This window comes from Acinonyx jubatus, chromosome B3, assembly GCF_027475565.1.
Source record: "Acinonyx jubatus isolate Ajub_Pintada_27869175 chromosome B3, VMU_Ajub_asm_v1.0, whole genome shotgun sequence".
In the NCBI taxonomy this organism is placed as follows: domain Eukaryota; kingdom Metazoa; phylum Chordata; class Mammalia; order Carnivora; family Felidae; genus Acinonyx; species Acinonyx jubatus.
In genome coordinates, this window is record NC_069386.1 from 78,202,609 (window position 1) to 78,224,139 (window position 21,531).

At 37.0% G+C, this 21,531-nt stretch overlaps 1 protein-coding gene and 1 pseudogene across 2 annotated transcripts in view; both read right to left on the bottom strand.

The window, feature by feature from the left end:
- Positions 1-17,925, bottom strand: part of LOC128316010 (60S ribosomal protein L9-like) — a 36,784-nt pseudogene extending 18,859 nt beyond the window's left edge.
- The window catches only part of PRKD1 (protein kinase D1), a 327,764-nt gene that overhangs the window by 285,940 nt on the left and 20,293 nt on the right, over positions 1-21,531 (bottom strand). The window lies entirely within an intron of this gene.

A 21,531-nucleotide genomic window follows, 5' to 3' on the forward strand; every position in this document is an offset into this window, starting at 1 on the left:
TTACTCTTTTAATGGCTGCACAGTATTCCATTATATGTATATACACCACATCTACTTTATCCATTCATCTGTGGATCAACACTTAGATCGCTTCCATATCTTGGTTACTGTAAATAATGCCGCAATAAAAATATGGTACACATATCTTTTCAAATTAGTACTTTCATTTTCTTTGTGTGAATAATCAGTAGTGGAACAAGTGGATCATATGCTGTTTCTATGTTTAATTTTTTGAGGAACCTCCACACTGTTTTCCACAGAAGCTGTGCCAATTTACATTCTCGCCAACAGTGCACAGTAGTTTCTTTTTTTCCACATCCTCAACAACATTTCTTACTTACCTTTTTTATTTTAGCCATTCCCAAACATCAGAATTAAAGCTTCTACATGCATGTGTACATGCGCACGCATTCACACACATACACACACACACACAAACATTCCCCATCCAGACTTTTAGCCTAACTTAGGTTTGCTTTTCCCTCCTGCAAGTAGTATTTAAGTGACAGAAGAGGAAGTAGATATCAGTGGTTTTCTCTCCCCGAAAATCAGTAAGCTATCAGTAAAATAAAAAGAGAATGTATTTCTCCCGCCATCAGCAAAATCTTCAGATATGGTTATAAAGCTGGGAAAACACAATAGAAAACAAGATAATGGGGCAACCAAGTTAAAGTTTATTACATTATGGTGGCTAGGCTTTAGTTACACAAAATCATCTAAAAGGCCTGAGCTTTAAGACATTCCAATTTATCATGAGAATTAAAGATACAGAAATCAGGGAAGGGACAAGGACCTCCTTGGCTTCTATTACCACAAATAACATGCAAATGAGTCTTCTTGTACGTGCATTAGAAGAAAACAAATCAAGTAACTAGAATGGGGGATATGAAAAGGGCTACAGATACCAAGTATAAAAGAAAAGAATGACATTATCGATAATGAAAGTTCCCTAAATATTCTTCCTTTCAAAAGCAAAACAATGTTTTCTTGTATTTTTCTGATTATAATAATTCACACATTTTTCAAATTTTATTAAAACTGATAACATCTATAATCCCATCAGCCAAAAAAAACCATTTACCATTTTAAATGATCAGAATATCTTTCTCTACCACATACACCTTTCAAATAAATAAAAACATTGGTCTACACCCATATTTTAATGTCTGCCTAGTTCTTCATTATGTGGATATAACATAATTCATTTACCTAACCCTTACTGTGAGATATTTGAGCTGTCTATGATTTGTTTCCTTTCATAAGCAACTATGCACTGGATATTCCCACACATATGACCATATACACGTGGGATTTCATTTTTAAAAATTAAAGAAATGGAATTGCTAAATTAAAGGACACAAATATTTCTATGTCTTCTAATACATATTTCTTGACTATTCTTCAGAAAGGTGATTCCAAGTTTATACTCACATCAACAACATACAAGAATAGTCATTTCCCCACACCAAATTCTAGTGTTTACGTCTTTATGGATTTAATAGGTGAAAATCAGTCTCTGAAGAGATATTTTATGTGTTTTTATTAGCAAATTTCATATGCTTATTGGCACAAGTCTACGTCTACTTCCACTGCTACTACTTCTTTTACTCTTTTTACAGTGGCCTGTTCATAGTCACCAAATTCACAGAAGTAAAATCACTGGGAACAAATCCCAGGACTCTGTACTCAGCACTCATGTACTCAGCAGATGATTCTCACAAACACTCAAATCTGAGAATCACTAGCTCATAATGTGAAATGTTTCTAGAGCTGAACAGCTTTCAGAAATCTTGAAAATGTCTACTGAGTTGTAGAATATTTGGTAGTAAAAGGTGTGATTCAGGCAACTCACATTTAACCTTAGGGTTAAAAGTCACTAGATAGGGATCATTATATAACATTTTTATGTTTCAAAAGGACATTTTAGAAAGGAATTAAAAACAAACACTCTTATGAAAGAAACAAAGAGGAAATGTGTATTGGGGAGGCAAGTGTGCTCCAAAGCCCCCACTAATTCTCTACCCTGATGGAACCACACCAACAACTGTAATGTTTCCAATTCACTTTAAAAAGAGGAGTGTTTTCCATGGCAAGGTGACAAATGCCATACTTAAGGCAAACCTGTGCATTGCACTGTAAAGATTCCTGGTGTGGATCCACATAGTGGGAAAACAAGTATTTTGAAGCAAACAGACCTTTGCCATTTACTAACTATGCAGCCTTGTTATTAAATTCTTTGTGTCGCAGCTTCCTAATCTGTAAAATGAGAACAATTCCAATCTCAGAGTATTTCCTATGAAGATAAAAAGATAAAGTGCTGTGTATCTGGTAGGTGCCCACTTATTTTGTTTTTTCCTGAAGATATGATTAAGAATTAGAGTTCTGGTCTCTTGAAGATGGCGGCGTAGGAGGACACTGGGCTCACTGCATCCTGCTGATCACTTAGATTCTACCCACATTTGCCTAAAAAACCCAGAAAACCGCCAGAAGACTAGCAGAACGGACTCTCCAGAGCCAAGCATAGACAAGAGGCCCGCGGAAGAGGGTAGGAAGGGCGGACAGGCAGTGCTCACTACACGGACTGGCGGGAGGGAGCCAGGGTGGTGCAGGGGTGGCCCGACAGGCAAGTCAGAGCCCCCAAGTCTGACTTGCAAAAGTAGAGGGGCCTGAGAGAGTGAGTTCTGACAGCCAGTGGGACTTAACATCTGGAATGTTATAAGTCAACAGCTCTGCTCAGAGAGCGGGAGGGCTAGAGGACAACGGGAGGGAGAGTTGTTGAGCCCCGGAAGGCAGAGCTCAGCTCAGCGGGGAACAAAGGTGCTGGGAAGCACCATCTCCCTCGCCCATCCCCCCAGCCAAAACCACAAAGGGAACCAGTTCCCCTCACGGAACTTGCTTACACCATGCAAACACCCAACACTATGCTTCTGTGGATCCATCACTCAGACAGGTGGGCCTCCCTCCCGGTGCCACAGGGCCCCTCCCAGTACCACCGAAGGCAAAGCAAGCTGAGCCTGGCCCTCCCGCCCCCATGCACCTTGCGGATCCACTCCGGCTAATACGCCAGATCCCACAGAAGCAGCACCACAAGCCTGGCAGTGTGCAAATAGCCCATACAGGGGCCACACCACTACACAGTGAGTCCTGCCCCTAAGAGAGGGGAAGATACCGTACACACCAGTCTGACTGTGGCCCCAGCGGTGCACTGGGGGCAGACATTAAGTCTGACTGTGGCCCCGCCCACCAACACAAGCTACTCCACACAGCACAGGGGAAGAGCCCTGCAGTTCCGCGCCACTCCAGGGACTATCCAAAATGACAAAACGGAAGAATTCGCCTCAAAAGAAACTCCAGGAAGTAGCGACAGCTAATGAACTGAACAAAAACAATTTAAGCAATGTAACAGAAAATGAATTTAAAATAATAGTCATAAAATTAATCACTGGGCTTGAAAAAAAAGTATAGAGGACAGCAGAGAATCTATTGCTATAGAGATCAAGGGACTAAGAAACAGGAGGAGCTAAAAAATGCTATAAATGAGGTGGAAAATAAAATGGAGGTGACCACACCTCAGATTGAAGAGGCAGAGGAGAGAATAGGTGAATTAGAAGATAAAATTATGGAAAAAGAAAAGCTGAGAAAAAGATTAAAAAAATCCAGGAGTATGAGCAGAGAATTAGAGAACTAAGTGATGCAATGAAACACAACAATATCCGTATAATAGGGATTCCAGAGGAGGAAGAGAGAGAGAACGGGGCTGAAGGTATACTTGAACAAATCATAGCTGAGAATGTCCCTGATCTGGAGAAGGAAAAAAGCACTGAAATCCAAGAGGCACAGAGAACTCCCTTCAGTCGTAACTTGAATCGATCTTCTGCACGACACATCATAGTTAAACTGGCAAAATACAAGGATAAAGAGAAAATTCTGAAAGCAGCTAGGGATAAACATTCTCTAACATATAAAGGGAGACCGATAAGACTAGTGACAGATCTATCAACTGAAATTTGGCAGGCCAGAAAGGAATGGCAAGAAATCTTCAATGTGATGAACAGAAAAAATATGCAACTGAGAATCCTTTATCCAGCAAGTCTGTCATTTAGAATAGAAGATAAAGGTCTTCCCAAACAAACAAAAACTGAAGGAATTCATCATGACTAAACCAGCCCTACAAGAGATCCTAAGGGGGATCCTGTGAGACAAAGTAACAGAGACATCACTACAAGCATGAAACCTACAGACATCACAATGACTTCTAAACACATATCTTTCTGTAATAACACTGAATGTGAATGGATTAAATGCTCCAACCAAAAGTCTAGGGTATCAGAATGGATAAAAAAAATAAGACTCATCTATTTGCTGTCTACAAGAGACTCATTTTAGACCTGAGGACACCTTCAGATTGAACATGAGGGGATGGAGAACTATCTATCATGCTACTGGAACTCAAAAGAAAGCTAGAGTAGCCATACTTATATCAGACAAACTAGACTTTAAATTAAAGTTGTAACAAGGGATGAAGAAGGGTATCATATAATAATTACAGGGTCTATCCATCAGGAAGAGCTAACAATTATAAATTTCTATGTGCCGAATACGAGAGCCCCCAAATATATAAAACAATTAATCACAAACATAAGCAACCTTATTGATAAGAATGTGGTAATTGCAGGGGACTTTAATACTCCACTTACAACAATGCATAGATCATCTAGACACAGGATCAATAAAGAAACATGGGCCCTGAATGATACATTGGATCAGATGGACTTGACAGATATATTTAGAACTCTGCATTCCAAAGCAACAGAATATACTTTCTTCTCGAGTGCACATGGAACATTCTCCAAGATAGATCACCTACTGGGTCACAAAACAGCCCTTCATAAGTATACAAGGATTGAGATCATACCATGCATACTTTCAGACCACAATGCTATGAAGCTTGAAATCAACCACAGGAAAAAGTCTGGAAAACCTCCAAAAGCATGCAGGTTAAAGAACACCCTACTAAAGAATGAATGGGTCAACCAAGCAATTAGAGAAGAAATTAAAAAATATATGGAAACAAATGAAAATGAAAATGCAACAATCCAAACGCTTTGGGATGCAGCGAAGGCAGTCCTGAGAGGAAAATACATTGCAATCCAGGCCTATCTCAAGAAAGAAGAAAGATCCCAAATACAAAATCTAACAGCACACCTAAAGGAAAAGAAGCAGAACAGCAAAGACACCCAAAATCCAGCAGAAGAAGAGAAATAATAAAGATCAGAGCAGAAATAAACAATATAGAATCTAAAAAAAAACTGTAGAGCAGATCAATGAAACCAAGAGTTGGTTTTTTGAAAAAATAAACAAAATGGATAAACCTCTTGCCAGGCTTCTCAAAAAGAAAACGGAGATAACCCAAATAGATAAAATCATGAATGAAAATGGAATTATTACAACCAATCCCTCAGAGATACAAGCAATTATCAGGGAATACTATGAAAAATTATATGCCAACAAACTGGACAGCCTGGAAGAAATGGACAAATTCCTAAGCACCCACACGCTTCCAAAACTCAATCAGGAGGAAATAGAAAGCTTGAACAGACCCATAACCAGCAAAGACATTGAATCAGTTATCAAAAATCTCCCCAAAAAATAAGAGTCCAGGACCAGATGGCTCCACAGGGGAATTCTACCAGACATTTAAAGCAGAGATAATACCTATCTTTCTCAAGCTATTCCAAAAAATAGAAAGGGAAGGTAAACTTCCAGACTCATTCTATGAAGCCAGCATTACTTTGATTCCTAAACCAGACAGACACCCAGTAAAAAGAGAACTACAGGCCAATATCCCTGATGAATATGGATGCAAAAATTCTCAATAACATACGAGCAAATCGAATTCAACAGCATATACAAAGAATTATACACCATGATCAAGTGGGATTCATTCCTGGGATGCAGGGTTGGTTCAACATTCGCAAATCAATCAATGGGATACATCACATTAATAAAAGAAAAGATAAGAACCATATGATCCTGTCAATCGATGCAGAAAAAGCATTTGACAAAATTCAGCACTCTTTCTTAATAAAAGCCCTCGAGAAAGTCGGAATAGAAGGAACATACTTAAACATCATAAAAGCCATGTATGAAAAGCCCACAGCTAACATCATCCTCAATGGGGAAAAACTGAGAGCCTTCCCCCTGAGATAAGGAACACGACAGGGATGTCCACTCTCACGGCTGTCGTTTAACATAGTGTTGGAAGTTCTAGCATCAGCAATCAGACAACAAAAGGAAACCAAAGGCATCAAAATTGGCAAAGATGAAGTTAAGCTTTCACTTTTTTCAGATGACATGATATTATACACGGAAAACCCAACAGGCTCCACCAAAAGTCTGCTTTTGGTGAATTCAGCATGAATTCAGCAAAGTCGCAGGATACAAAATCAATGTACAGATATCAGTTGCATTCTTATACACTAATAATGAAACAACAGAAAGATAAATAAAGAAACTGATCCCATTCACAATTGCACCAGGAAGCATAACATACCTAGGAATAAACTTAACCAAAGTTGTAAAAGATCTGTATGCTGAGGGGCGCCTGGGTGGCTCAGTTGGTTGAGCGGCCGACTTTGGCTCAGGTCATGATCTCGTGGTCCGTGAGTTCGAGCCCCGCGTCGGGCTCTGTGCTGACAGCTTAGAGCCTGGAGCCTGTTTCAGATTCTGTGTCTCCCTCTCTCTGACCCTCCCCCGTTCATGCTCTGTCTCTCTCTGTCTCAAGAATAAATAAACATAAACAACAACAACAAAAAAAGATCTGTATGCTGAAAACTATAGAAAGCTTATGAAGGAAATTGAAGAAGATATAAAGAAATGGAAAAACATTCCATGCTCAAGGATTGGAAGAATAAATATTGTTAAAATGTCAATACTACCCAAAGTTATCTACACATTCAATGCAATCCCAATCAAAATTTCACCAGCATTCTTCTCGAAACTAGAACAAGCAATCCTAAAATTTGTATGGAACCACAAAAGGCCCCAAATAGCCAAAGCACTTTTGAAGAAGAAGACCAAAGCAGGAGGCATCACAATCCCAGACTTTAGCCTCTACTACAAAGCTGTAATCATCAAGACAGGATGGTATTGGCACAAAAACAGACACACAGGCCAATGGAATAGAACAGAAACCCCAGAACTAGACCCACAAAAGTATGGCCAACTAATCTTTGACAGAGCAGGAAAGAATATCCAATGGAAAAAAGACAGTGTCTTTAATAAATGGTGCTGGGAGAGCTGGACAGCAACATGCAGAAGGATGAAACTAGACCACTTTCTCACACCATTCACAAAAACAAACTCAAAATGGATAAAGGACCTGAATGTGAGACAGGAAACCATCAAAACCCTAGAGGAGAAAGCAGGAAAAAACCTCTTTGACCTCAGCCGCAGCAAATTCTTACTTGACACATCCCCAAAGGCAAGGGAATTAAAAGCAAAAATGAACTATTGGGACCTCATGAAGATAAAAAACTTCTGCACAGCAAAGGAAAAAAATAACAAAACTAAAAGGCAACCAACAGAATAGGAAAATATATTTGCAAATGACATATTGGACAAAGGGCTAGTATCCAAAATCTATAAAGAGCTCACCAAACTCCACACCCAAAAAACAAATAATCCAGTGAAGAAATGGGCAGAAAACATGAATAGACACTTCTCTAAAGAAGACATCCAGATGGCCAACAGGCACATGAAAAGATGCTCAACGTCGCTCCTCATCAGGGAAATACAAATCAAAACCACACTCAGATATCACCTCATGCCAGTCAGAGTGGCTAAAATGAACAAATCAGGAGACTATAGATGCTGGCGAGGATGTGGAGAAATGGGAACCCTCTTGCACTGTTGGTGGGAATGCAAACTGGTGCAGCTCCGCTGGAAAACAGTGTGGAGGTTCCTCAAAAAATTAAAAATAGATCTACCCTATGACCCAGCAATAGCACTGCTAGGAATTTACCCATGGGATACAGGAGTACTGATGCATAGGGGCACTTGTACCCCAATGTTTATAGCAGCACTTTTAACAAGAGCCAAATTATGGAAAGAGCTAAATGTCCATCAATTGATGAATGGATAAACAAACTGTGGTTTATGTACACAATGGAATACTACATGGCAATGAGAAAGAATGAAATATGGCCCTCTGTAGCAACATGGATGGAACTGGAGAGTGTAATGCTAAGTGAAATAAGCCATACGGAGAAAGACAGATACCATATATTTTCACTCTTATGTGGATCCTAAGAAACTTAACAGAAGTCCATGGGGGAGGGGAAGAAAAAAAAAGAGGTTAGAGAGAGTGCCAAAGCATAAGAGACTCTTAAAAACTGAGAACAAACTGAGGGTTGATGGGGGTGGGAAGGAGGGGAGGGTGGGTGATGGGTATTGAGGAGGGCACCTGTTGGGATGAGCACTGGGTGTTGTATGGAAACCAATTTGACAATAAATTTCATAAAAAAAAAAAAGAATTAGAGTTCTGAAAGACTGAATTACTAACTTGGCAGAAACTGACTGCTTCCGTATGATCTCATAGTATTTTGACAGCTTAACTACCTGCTCAGTGAACAATAGCTGTAGTAAGCTATCAAGTAACATAGGACTCACCAAAAGCCTATTAAGCCATCCAAGAAAAGCTTGGTTATTGCTAAAGAGATAGCGATGCATAGTTATCACAAAAATAGATCTCTGCAATACTTAAAACATTATCTGCACATGAAGTTCGATTTGGAGGGCATTTTACATAAAAACAGAAAACTAATAATGTTTTCTTTTCTTGAGATGAGTTGAAATACTAAAGTAAGGGGGGCAACCCAAGATGGACACATAGGAAGATCCTGTACTCTGACTATGGACACACCAAATCTACAGCTACAGATGGAACAATTCCCTCTGAAAAAGTCCTGAAAACTAGCAGAATAGCTCCTTCACAACAATCAGTAACAAGGCCACATCAAGGTTGGTAGGTGAGGCAGAGACATGGTCTTGCCACAAACTACCACCCCAAGTGCCACAACCAATCATCAAGAGGGATCTCACAAAACCAGAGCATCTCCCTGAGCACGGGGTATCACATCAGGTACCCCAACCTTTGGGACCTGCAATGGAGACATGACCCATGCCAAACATCCGGCTCTGAAAATCAAAGAAGCTCATATGCAGAAGACCCAAAGGACTATATGGAACTAGATACTTCTCTTATAGGACTTGCGTGTAGACTCACCCCAAGGACCAGCACAAAAGTACCTGTGCTCTCCCACAAGCCCACAAAAGCTGGCAGGCATGCCCTGGCCCAACAGTGCCCCGATGCCTTGCTACAGTCAGTGTGCCTGTGTACTATACAAGAGGACACCCCTTGGTCATCTGGTGGCCAGAGGCTTGCGTTGGTGGGTCTCATGGGACTGCAACATTAAAGAGAAAGTTCCTGGCAGGTTGCCACCTCCAGGGCACTATAGAGACAGTAGACTAAAACACATCCTCCCCACAAGCAGTCTTTCAGTTTCACCCTGAGGGCAGACTTCAGGTTTACCATATATCTTAAAGCTCCTAAGCTGCTCTAAAGGGAACATAAGCTGGGGTGCCATTTTTATGCTCTCCCTCAGCTTCACTATAGCTCACATACTTCAGATCCTCTGTTCCCCCCTTCTCTGCCTCTCTCTCTTCTCTCCCAGAGAGAAGCTTATATAGTCGTCTGAAGCCCAGTTTTTGCAATTGTCACCCAGGGGACACCTCCAGATCTCCTGGTCTGTAGGTCATGAGGGTATATGAATGCAGTCCCACAGAAAAGTATATATTTGCATGCTTTAAAAGCTGCTGCCTGAGGGTCTAGTTTCTAATCAGTCTGTCACCAGGTGCTGATGGAGATCCCTCCTTTTGGAACTTGGATAGGTCTTAAGACACCATCAATGACTGGGATCTATCAAGAATAAGTCAGGGTGCATAGACAATCACAAAAATTTGAAAGACAAAGAAGGGCTAGGGCAAGTTTGGAAATAGGTCTATCTCTTCCAAGACTAGGCAAGATAGCTGTTTCACCTGGATACACAATAACAAACACAGAATGTCAAATAAAATGAAGAAACAGAGCATTATGTTTCCAAAAAAGAAAATAAAAACCTTAAGAAAAAAACTTATTGAAACGGAAATAATTTACCTGATAAAGAGTTCAAAGTAATTGTCATAAAGATGCTCACTAAAGTTGGGAGAAGAACATATGAACACAGAAAGAAAAGATGACACCATGAGAAAGAAACAGGGAACATAAGAAAGTACGAAACAGAAGTCACACACTAAACAACACAATAACTGAACTGAAAAATATGACAGAGAGGTTCAACAACAGACCAGATAGATGAAGCAGAAGAGAGGATCACTAAGCTTGAAGACAGAGTGGTGAAATTCACCCAAACAGAGCAGCAAGAACAAAAAAATTTTTAAAAGTTGACCTACAGGACAACATCAAGAAGAATAAATTTGTATTATAAATACAGAGACAGAAGATTTATTTGAAGAAATAATGGCTGAAAAAGCATTTGACAAAATTCAACATCCATTTTTGGGAAAACCCTCAACAAAGTAGGTATAGAGAAACACACATCAATATAATAAAGGCCATATATGAAAACCCACAGTTCAAATCATAGTCAATGGTGAAAAGCTGAAAGATTTTTCTCTATGATCAGAAACAATACAAGGATACCCACTCTCATCACGTTCATTCAACACAGTATTGGAAGTCCTAGTCACAAGAATTAGGCACGATATGGAAACAAAAAGCATCCAAACTGGAAAGGAAGATGTAAAACCTTCACTATTTGACATCTGCGGATGACATGACTTTCTTTATGTTACAGAAAACCCTAAAGACTCTGTTAAAAACCTGTTATAACTAATAAATGAATTCAGTAAAACTGCATCAAAAAGAATAAAATACCTAGTAGTAAATTTAACCAAGAAGATGAAAGGACTGTACACTGAAAACAACAAAACACTGATGAAAGAAACTGAAGAAGACACAAATAAATGGGAAAATGCTCCTTACTCACAGATTGGAAGAAACAATACTGGTAAAATGTCCATATTAACTGAAACAATCCACAGATTCAATGCAATTCCTATCAAATTCCATTGACATTTCAATGAACAATTCTAAAATTTGTATGGAACTACAACATAGACAAAGCCAATAGCCAAGACCACAAATATCCAAAGCAATCTTGGGAAGAACAAAGCTGCAGACATCATGCTCCCTGATTTCAAACTATATTACAAAGCTATAGTAATCAAAACAGTATGGTACTATCATAAAAACAAAACAAAGATCAATGAAATAGAATAGAGTCCAGAAATAAACCCATGTATACATGGTCAATTAATTTACAACAAAGGAAGCAAGAATACACAATAGGGAAATGACAGTCTCTTTAATACATGGTGCTGCGAAAACAGGCTAAAGAACTAGACTACTACCTTACATCATACACAAAACAATTAACTGAAAATAGGTTAAAGACTTGAACATAACACCTGAAGCCATAAAACTCCTAGAATAAAATGTAGGCAGTAAGCTGCCTGACATCTACCTTGACGATGATTTTTTGGATGTAACTACAAAAGCAAGGCAACAAAAGCAGAAATAAACAAGTGAAACTTGTTTGAAGAGATAAAAATCTCTTCACAGCAAAGGAAACCATCAATAAAATGAAAAGGCAACCTGCTAAATGAAGAAAATATTTGCAAATCATATATGCTATAAGGGGCTAAGATCCAAAATACATAAAGAACTCATATAACTCAGTAGCAAAAAATCAATCTGATTAAAAAATGGGTGGAGGATCTGAATAGACAACTTTCCAAAGAAGACATACAGATGGACAACAGACACCTAAAAAGATGTTCAATATCACTAATGATCAGGTAAATGTAAATCAACACAATGAGAAATCTCTCACACCTGTTAGAATAGCTCTTATCAAAAAGATTAGAAATAACAAGTGTTGGCAGAGATGTGGAGAAAAAGGAACTTTTAGGCACTATAGGTAGTAATAATAAATGAATTCAGTAAATTTTCATTAAAAGAATAAAATACCCAGTCGTAAATTTAACCAAGAAGAAGACTATAACACTGAAAACTCCAAGACACTGATGAAAGAAATTGAAGAAATTGGTACAACCACTAAGGAAAACAGTATTGAGGTTCTGCAAAAAATTAAAAATAGAACTAATACATGATTCAGCAATTCCACTTCAGGGCATTTACCTGGGTATTAAAACAAAAACATTAATTTGAAAATATATATGCACTACCCCCACCATGTTCACTGAAACAGCATCTATATTAATCAAGATATGGAAACAATCTAAGTGTCCGTCAATGAATGAGCTGAGAAAGATGTAGCATATATACACAAGGGAATACCACCTGGTCATAAAAAAGAATGAGATCTTGCCATTTGTGACAACATGAATGGACCTTGAGGGTATTATGCTAAGTGAAATAAGAAAAAGACAAATACCATATGATATCATTTATATGTGGAATCTAAAAAAAACAAAACAAATGATCAAACAAAACAAAACAGAACTCATAGATACAGAAAACAGAATGGTAGTTGCCAGGGGGCAGGGAGGCTGGGAGATGAGTTAAATGGTTAAAGAGAGTAAAGAGGTACAAACTTATAGTTATAAAATAAGCATGGGGATGTGATGCATGGTCAATAAAGTTAATAATATAATAGAGTCAATATAATACAGTCAATAATACTGTAGTACATATTTGAAAATGCCAAGAGTGAATCTTAAAAGTTCTCATCCCAAGAAAAACTTTTGTGACTTTGTATGGTAATAGATGGTCACTAGATTTACTGTGGTTATCATTTTGCATTGTATACAAATATTGCATATACAAATATTGAATCATGTTATACATCTGAAACTAATATAATGTTAAATATCAATTATTCCTCAATTTAAAAAAAAATAAGGAATGGAACACATTGTCACATATGCTATATCACTAAAGTCAGACATATAATTTTTAAAGTTGGAGGAAAAATTAAAAGTTTTTGAAATAATTTGATAAGTTCTTTTCCTCAGCAGTAATCAGTGTTTTCTGGCAAAAAGATAAGTTCTGAAAACTAATTTTCAAGAAATGGTAGTTTGTATTTCTTATATATTAAGATGGCTTCTCAAAATAATTTTGTATACTAATATAGTATACTAATATACTATGCTTCTTGAAATGTAAAGGAAAATATAATGTATGTCATACATTATGTTACCCCTTTGAAGTTAAGACAAGTTAAAAACTGAAATGAATTTATCCTAAAACCACTACTAGTTCCTTAATTTCACAAATTTAAAAATTAAGTTTTTAGTTACTCACTGTATTTCCAAAGTTAGTAGTATATCCAATATTCCAATTCTGGATTTTGCAGATCTACATTTATATGCATTTTTGCACATTAAGGCGAGAAAATGAGGGACTCTCTGTATAACATTTATTTAATATATACAATATATAATTAATGAAATATATGTAACATATAATAATGTAACTTAATGTAATCTAAACTTGAAACAGCCAAAAAAAAAGAAAGAAAGAAAAAAAAAGAAAACCTATTTCTTTAAGAGATTCAAAGATTTCACTATTTTTTAGCTAATATGCCTAAGTAAGCCATGACATGCTCTTTGAGCTCCTCAGGGAGGGGCATGGTCTTTTTCTCAACATTTGAGAATACCAAGTTTATGTGTGCCTAGGGCAATAAAGAACATTACAAAATGGATAATGAATAAATGAATCCCAGATTACTCAAATACTGATGGTGCTGATGGATAAGTGGAAAATATATCACATTTCATCACTTCACTTGGCTATTAGATTTCTTAATTTAAGGCGAAGCACACCATCAGTTCATCCATATCACTCTATCTTCAACATAGATTGATAATTCTGACCAAATTAGGAGCCACCGTAATGACCATTCATGTGAGTTTTGTTTTTAATTGAGCTGGCTGAGATTTTGACTAAGTAGGCTCTAATGTCCAAATGATTACATCAGTTGTGTCTACAAAATGCATAAGCCCTCCTTTGCTATTTAGCACATTTTTAAATATTTCTTTTAAAACAGAAAGGAAGTGAGATACATTTTAAAGAACAAATCAATGTTACAAACTCTAATCTGTATGTTAGTTTAGAGGGCAGAAAGCAGAGTTTATCGTTGTGGGCTGGTAAATTTTAATACTCATCCAGAAGGTTGATTTACAATATCTTGATCACTGGAGTGTTCTGAAGTTTAATCGATTAATATTTATGAAATGTTCAAAGTGCAAATTCTCATACTTGTGATGCAAATATGAAAATATTTATATCAAGGTTAGCACTTGCTATTTTTAATTCAATCTACAATTCACTAAATATCAGCACAAACACACACCAGTAGAATGCAGTTTACATCAAATAAATAAAGTATTTTCATAACACTGAATTTAGATATATTTGTAAATAAAATTTAAACCTCTCTTCTTGAGAGTTACTATTATATAAATTATTTTGCCAGTTTTCCATTGTCAGAAAATTGTAGAATCAATTCTTTTATACAATATACATTTAACATAGAGAGGTTGTTATAAAAATAGGAATTTACCATTAAGTATTTTGCCCATACAGTCCTGAAATTATGACCTTAATAATGCTGTACATGAGGATGTCGGAGCAAGCATGGATTGACTGCCTAGCATTGTGTGTTCTACGGATGTTATCAACCCACATACTAATCTTATAAAATTATTATGATGATGCACAGGCACTTATTATCCCGATCTTATGGAAAAGGCAATTAAGATCTTAAATAAACTGCCAAAAGTTACTTCAGAAAGCAAGTAACAGAAACAGGATTCAATGCAGGCTTCTCCTCTCAACCATTCCCTGATAGAGTTCACAGCAAGAGCCAGTGCTAATAAAAAACCCTTGGCTTTGGAAGGAGAAAAAGAAAAATCTTTATAATAGCCTTACCATAAAGCAGTTAAAAGGTAAAGAAAGCAGAATACTGAAAAAGAAAAGAAAAGCTGGAGACATCACAACTCCAGACTTCAAGCTATATTACAAAGTTGTAGTCATCAAGACAGTATGTATGGTACTGGCACAAAAACAGACACATAGATCAATGTAGCAGAACAGAAAACCCAGAAATACACAACAACTATGTCAACTCATCTTCGACAAAACATGAAAAAATATCCAAAGGAAAAAAAGATAGTCTCTTCAACAAATGTTGTTGGGAAGACAGGACAGCAACATGCAGAAGAATGAAGTAGACCACTTTCTTAAAACATACACAAAAATAATTCAACATGGATTTATGTGAGTGTAAATACGTGAGACAGAAAACCATCAAAATCCTAGAGAACACTGGTGGCAACCTCTTTGATCTCAACCACAGCAACTTCTCACTAGACGTGTCAATGGAGGCAAGGGAAACAAAAGCAAAAATGAACTACTGGGACTTCATCAGGAGGAAAAGCTGCTGCACAGCCAGGGAAACAGTCAACAAAACTAAAAGGCGATCTATGGAATGGGAGAAGATATTTGCAAATGACATAGACAATAAAGGGTTAGTATCCAAAATCTATAAAGAACTTACCAAACTCTACACCCAAAAAACAAACAACCCAGTTAAGAAATGGGCAGAAGACATGAATAGACATTTTTCCAAAGAAAACATCTAGATGGCTCACAGACACATGAAAAGGTGCTCAAATCACTCATCATCAGGGAAATACAAATCAGAGCCATGACGAGATACTGCCTCACACCTGTCAGAATGGCTAAAATTAACAACACGAAAAGCAATAGATTTTGGTGAGGATGTGGTAAAAGGGGAACCCTCTTGCACTGTTGGTGGGAAGGCAATGGTACAGCCACTCTGGAAAACAGTTTGGAGGTTCCTCAAAAAGTTAAAAATAGAATTACCCTATTATTAAGCAATTACATTACTAGGTATTTACCCAAAGGATACAAAAATACAGATTTGAAGGATTACATGCATTCTGATGTTTAAAGAAGCATTATCTACAACAGCCAAATTATGGAAAGAATCCAAATGTCCACCAACTAATGAATGGATAAAGATGTGGTGTGTACACACACACACACACACACACACACACACACACACACACTGTGGAATACTACTCAGCCATCAAAAAGAATGAAATCTTGTCATTTGCAATGACATGGATGGAGCTACAGTGTATTATGCTAAGTGAAGTAAGTCAGGCAGAGAAAAACAAATGCCATATGATTTCACTCATATGTTGAATTTGAAAATAAAACAGATGGACATATGAGAGGGGGGAAGAAAGAAAAAAGAGAGAAAGAAACAAACCATAAAAAACTCTTAAAAATAGAGAACAGGGACACCTGGGTGGCTCAGTAAGTTAAATGTCCGACTTTGGCTCAGGTCATGATTTCACCATTTGTTGGTTCAAGCCCTGAATTGGGCTCTCTGCTGATAGCTCGGAGCCTGGAGCCTGTTTCGGATTCTGTGTCTCCTCTGTCTCAGCCTTTCCCCTATTCATGCTTGCTCTCTCTCTCTCTCTCAAAAATAAACATAAAAAATTTTAATAAAAAAGAGAGAACAAACTGAAGGTTGGTGGAGGGAGGTGGGTGGGAGATGGGCTAGATGGGTGATTAGGAGGGCACTTATTACGATGAGCACTGGGTACTGTATGTAAGTGATAAATCACTGAATTTTACTCCTGAAACCAATATTGCACTGTATGTTAACTAACTAGAATTTAAATAAAAATTTAAAAGGAAAAAAGTAAAAAGTTAATTTTAAAAAGATAAATGAAAGGTAAAGCATAAAAGGTCCATTTATTCTATGCATGTTCAACTCCACATTTATCATTTAATCAACTTATATTTGCATCTGATCCACAGTAACGTGAAAATGTCAAACTATTTCACTGGATAATGCTACCTTATAATTAACATTGCTCGGCCCTTTTCAAAAATACTCCCTCAGGCCATTTTTCTTCTGATCCTTACAACAACAATGCTTGGTGGTACCAACAACAGGTATTACTACTGTCCCTGGTAGATGAGACACTTGTAAAGATGTGGAAGCTGAGGATTCACAAGTTAGAAGACTATGGAAAATCCCAAAGCTGTGTGAGATTTTTATCTCCAGGGCTTACAACAGAGTTTAGCACATAGTAAATACTGGATTTACATCCATATACAACCATGACCTAGGTCTACTACTCATAAGCCAGTATTTCTCTTTTCACATTGTCGCCCTGTCACCCTCCTCAGGGCGTACAGGGCTCAAGGCATGACTTGGAGCAAGGTGCATTGGGACTGTCATTTATTCATTTTCATGGCAAGAAATTCATTCAAAATACATTATGCTTACTGGAAGAAATGGGTGAAGATATTTTTATCAACAATATGGTTTGTCAAAAGAATACAATGCCTCCCAAAAGTGAGGCCAATACAGTAAAGCTAAAGCATCAAATTAATGGTTGTTTAGCTGAAGCTGTCACTCCCTTTAGAAGATATTTTTTTGAGAATGGATCATTACATCCTTTGCACTAGTCCACAGAGGAGGGTTGAAAATGTGTCTCCTATAGGGATGCTCCAACGATGGAATGAGGTACTGTTCAGAAAGTGCTGGGCGTACAGCCCTGGTCCATAAAGGTTTATTTGGTGAATTCAAATAAGTCTAATTCAAAACGACAAAATAAAAACTATATCAACAGATCTTTAATCTTGCAGGACCTTGGCTCTGCAACCATAATTCTTTTATTAGTGGTTCATTATTCAGTTTTTAAAAGTGTTTACATCTTTTCCTTATGACTTTTATTATCATGCATATTATAAGGAATTTAGAAAAATAAAAAGAAAATAATAAAATAAGCTGTCTTATCCCAAACCAGAGATAACCACTATTAGGACTTTTGTTATTTTGTTTATATTCTATCTTACCTGAAAAAGGAAAAAAAAGACAAACAAGACAAACAAGGGTGAGGACAAAAGCAAAGTAGGAACAAATTTAAAACCGATGCATGATGTGCTAAATACCTGGTCTTTGGGCCCCCTATTTTGGCTCTAACCCTTAGGACAGTCAACACAAGACAAAATAAATGTTAATTTCACACTTCACACTGTTGGTGAGATTAAAAGCATAGGAATGGCTCAGGAGGTAAACAAGTATTCTTGGACTTAAAATTTAACAGGAATTTTCCCACAGGTTCCTCATAAAGACTACTGAACACTATAATGAACAACATATTGGGCCTTACCCCAGACCTGAGTTTCATAGGATCATCCTGCTTGACAAACCTAGAAATGGATTAATGGCATCACCTCAAGTAATTCTGCATTTCACTAATGCAATGCCTTCTGACACACAACTTTTTAATATAACTGGAGTCAGGAATGTACTTTAAAATATCTAGAATAGATAAGCACATGTATGTCCTTCAAGCCATTTCTATTGAAAGCCAACTCTCACATGAGATACTAAGTAGCAAGCATCATTACAATGCCTGGAGTACAGTTTTTCTTTGTTGCCAGTTGAACAGAGAACCACATGTCCTACTAGAAAATGAAATTTAAATGTCAGGACACTTACAAAGCCAAGCACCTAAATGCAAGGCACCCAGCCCCAGAAAGAGTACTACTATAACACCAGGATTCTCTCCAAAGCTTATTCTGAAGACTCTCCAGAATCTGGATTAAAATAAATCCTAATGTTAGCTTCAAAACAATCCAGAGAAAAGAGGTTAAAGGGGAAATGACTAGGGAACAAAAAATTAATTATTAATGAAACAAGACTGCCTACAATTTTGATAATTATTGAAGCTAATTGATGGGTATAGAGAGTTCATAATTTAAAAGTAAAGATAAAAATCTAATAGAGTATCCAATGAAAGCCTAACATTGTACAGGATTGGTCTTAACGTACTCTTTATGATAAACTATTTATGAGGATACAAAGGAACTTAAAATAAATATGCATATAGATTTTATAAATAATTATATATTTTATAAATACATATATCATATATATATTTTCACAAATACAAATATATACACACATACATAATATGAATCCTTCTTTTAAACCAATTATAAGCTTGGAAACACTGGCACACATAAAGTTAGACTTTTAAAAGTTTATAGGTACCTGTCTTCATTGCAATAATTAATTAACAGGGTCAGTCTCTAGTCTGGGCTCCTTGTAATTGCAAATAATAAAATGTACCTATTTATAAAAGAATAGTATCTTTGTGTTCTCTAAAATAGGCATTCAGCTCATTGAAAAGTATTATCAAATGATTAAGAAACAAGGTAAAGGGAAAAGAGGTCAATCTAAATTTTTTTTCAGATTTATTAATCCATCTGGAAATATTTAAGACATTCTATATAAATAGTCTGGTAGTTAAGTCCATAAATTTTGGAGCTTTGATGCCTAAATTTAAATCCCAACTCTGTCACTGCCTGTGTAATCCTGGATATTCTTTCTGTGCCCCAATTTCCTCCCCTCTAAAAATGAGGGTAGAAGTAGTTATCTACCTGTTGGGTAAATGAGTGAATCTAGGTAGGTCCTTAAAAGAATGGTATAGTAATGGCTGATAAAGTTAGCTATATTAAGGATAATCATCACCATCATAATGATTGCTATTAATATTTTAACTAGTCTATCAGAAGTTGATTCCTACTGATGTTTACGCCAGTGGTTCCTTACTGGGCAGGTTATGAGACCTTAAATTATCAGGGCTATATGCTGAGTTCAATTAGATTAGCTCACAACTGGTTTTTGTTCATGGGTTCAAAGGCCAAGGTGAGATTCATAAAACCTGAAAGCAACTCCTGGTTTAAGAAGGTGGCAATAATGAGTATCTAAATCCTGACTGCTCCTAGTGTAAAATCACTGGCCTAAAATACCCACATTTAGATTTTTAGTTGTGAATCAGTTGGGACAAAAGGTCAATAAATCGATAATTTGTGGAAAACACATGGTCACTTTTTTTTAAGAGAGTTCAGTTGTACTATGGGTCTGCCAGGTGAGTGACATCACTTCCTAAGCTGATTTTCAGGTGCACAACCACAACGACTGTGTGAGATGGACCCCTAAAGATGAAAGAGCACACCTTCATAGGAGTCAGAAAAATCCTCAGAAGGGAAAGGCAGGAAGGTCACACTACACCAGCAAGAGTGTTGTAATTTGGCCTAATTCCCAAAATGTGACTATTTGTCCCCTCTAGGGACTCTAGTCTTCCATGTCCTTACACCCCCAAGGAATTTGGCGAGGTTATAGTCAATAAAAAATAAACAAGAGGATATATATCAAGAGGATGTCAATGATATATCAACATATCATTTGTCTATCAAGAGGATTACTCTTAAAATGCCTGAATAAAAGGTACACTTGATGACTGTAAACAGCTATTTGCCAGTGGAAAAAACACACTGTATTGTGAAAATCCAAGCTGAGATAACTCCTGTTCTCACCAGCTGCTTAGTTCTTTGTAAACTCTTAACAGGAAAGGCGGGGACCATCCTAGGAATAAAGCAGCCTAGAAAGCAGGATAGTTTAAAATTTTTTAAAAATGACTGCAAAATTGCCACTGTTCCACCTCTATATTAAACAACATGGGGGTATCACCTCCCCTGGCTTAGCACCAAGGTCTGGGAGAAGCCCTCCCCAGAAGTGACTGTTGAGGTTATACATACTTCTGGCTTATAGCATACAACTGCCCAAAATACAGTGGTTATGTAGTTGGGAGTGACAGATTCCTCATCTAAGGGCTGGATGTTATGTTAAAAAGCATCAGAGTTCCAGAAAATCAAATATGATATCCACCCAGTGGGGTTTATGACTCTGGAGAAAATCAACTTATGAGGATCTATCAGACATTTAAGAATGTCCTATGAGGTTTAAAACTGCATGAGAAAGTAAATTATGAAGGGGAAAAAAAAAACCCAAAACAGCAGGGCAGAAAATTTAAAACATATGAGGTGTAAATGTGGGTTGTCAAGAGCTAGAATTACCAAGAAGAGAAAGTTAAAAAATTAGGAAAAGACTTCTAAAAATCCCAGAAAATAAGCAATGCAAACAAACATGCACAGGTAGAAGGATATAAACATAATTTGACACTGGTCATCTAGTATACAACAAGAAAGTGTGAATAAAATGATTTTCAAAACAAGCACAATTTAAAGTCATTTAAAAACCTGAAGTTTGACTTAAGAAATACCAAACACAGAAATTGATACGTAAAAAGTAAAAAATTAAAGTAACTAAGGTTAAGAATTGTCAGGAAACAAAGAGAAGGTAAATGGTTTTAAACTGTAATCCTACTGACTCAAATAAGAGCAGCCAAAATGGTAACTATTAACCATTAAAAAGTTCCTCACTGGGGGCCACTCTGTAGAATGTTCCCTGTCAGCCCATCTGA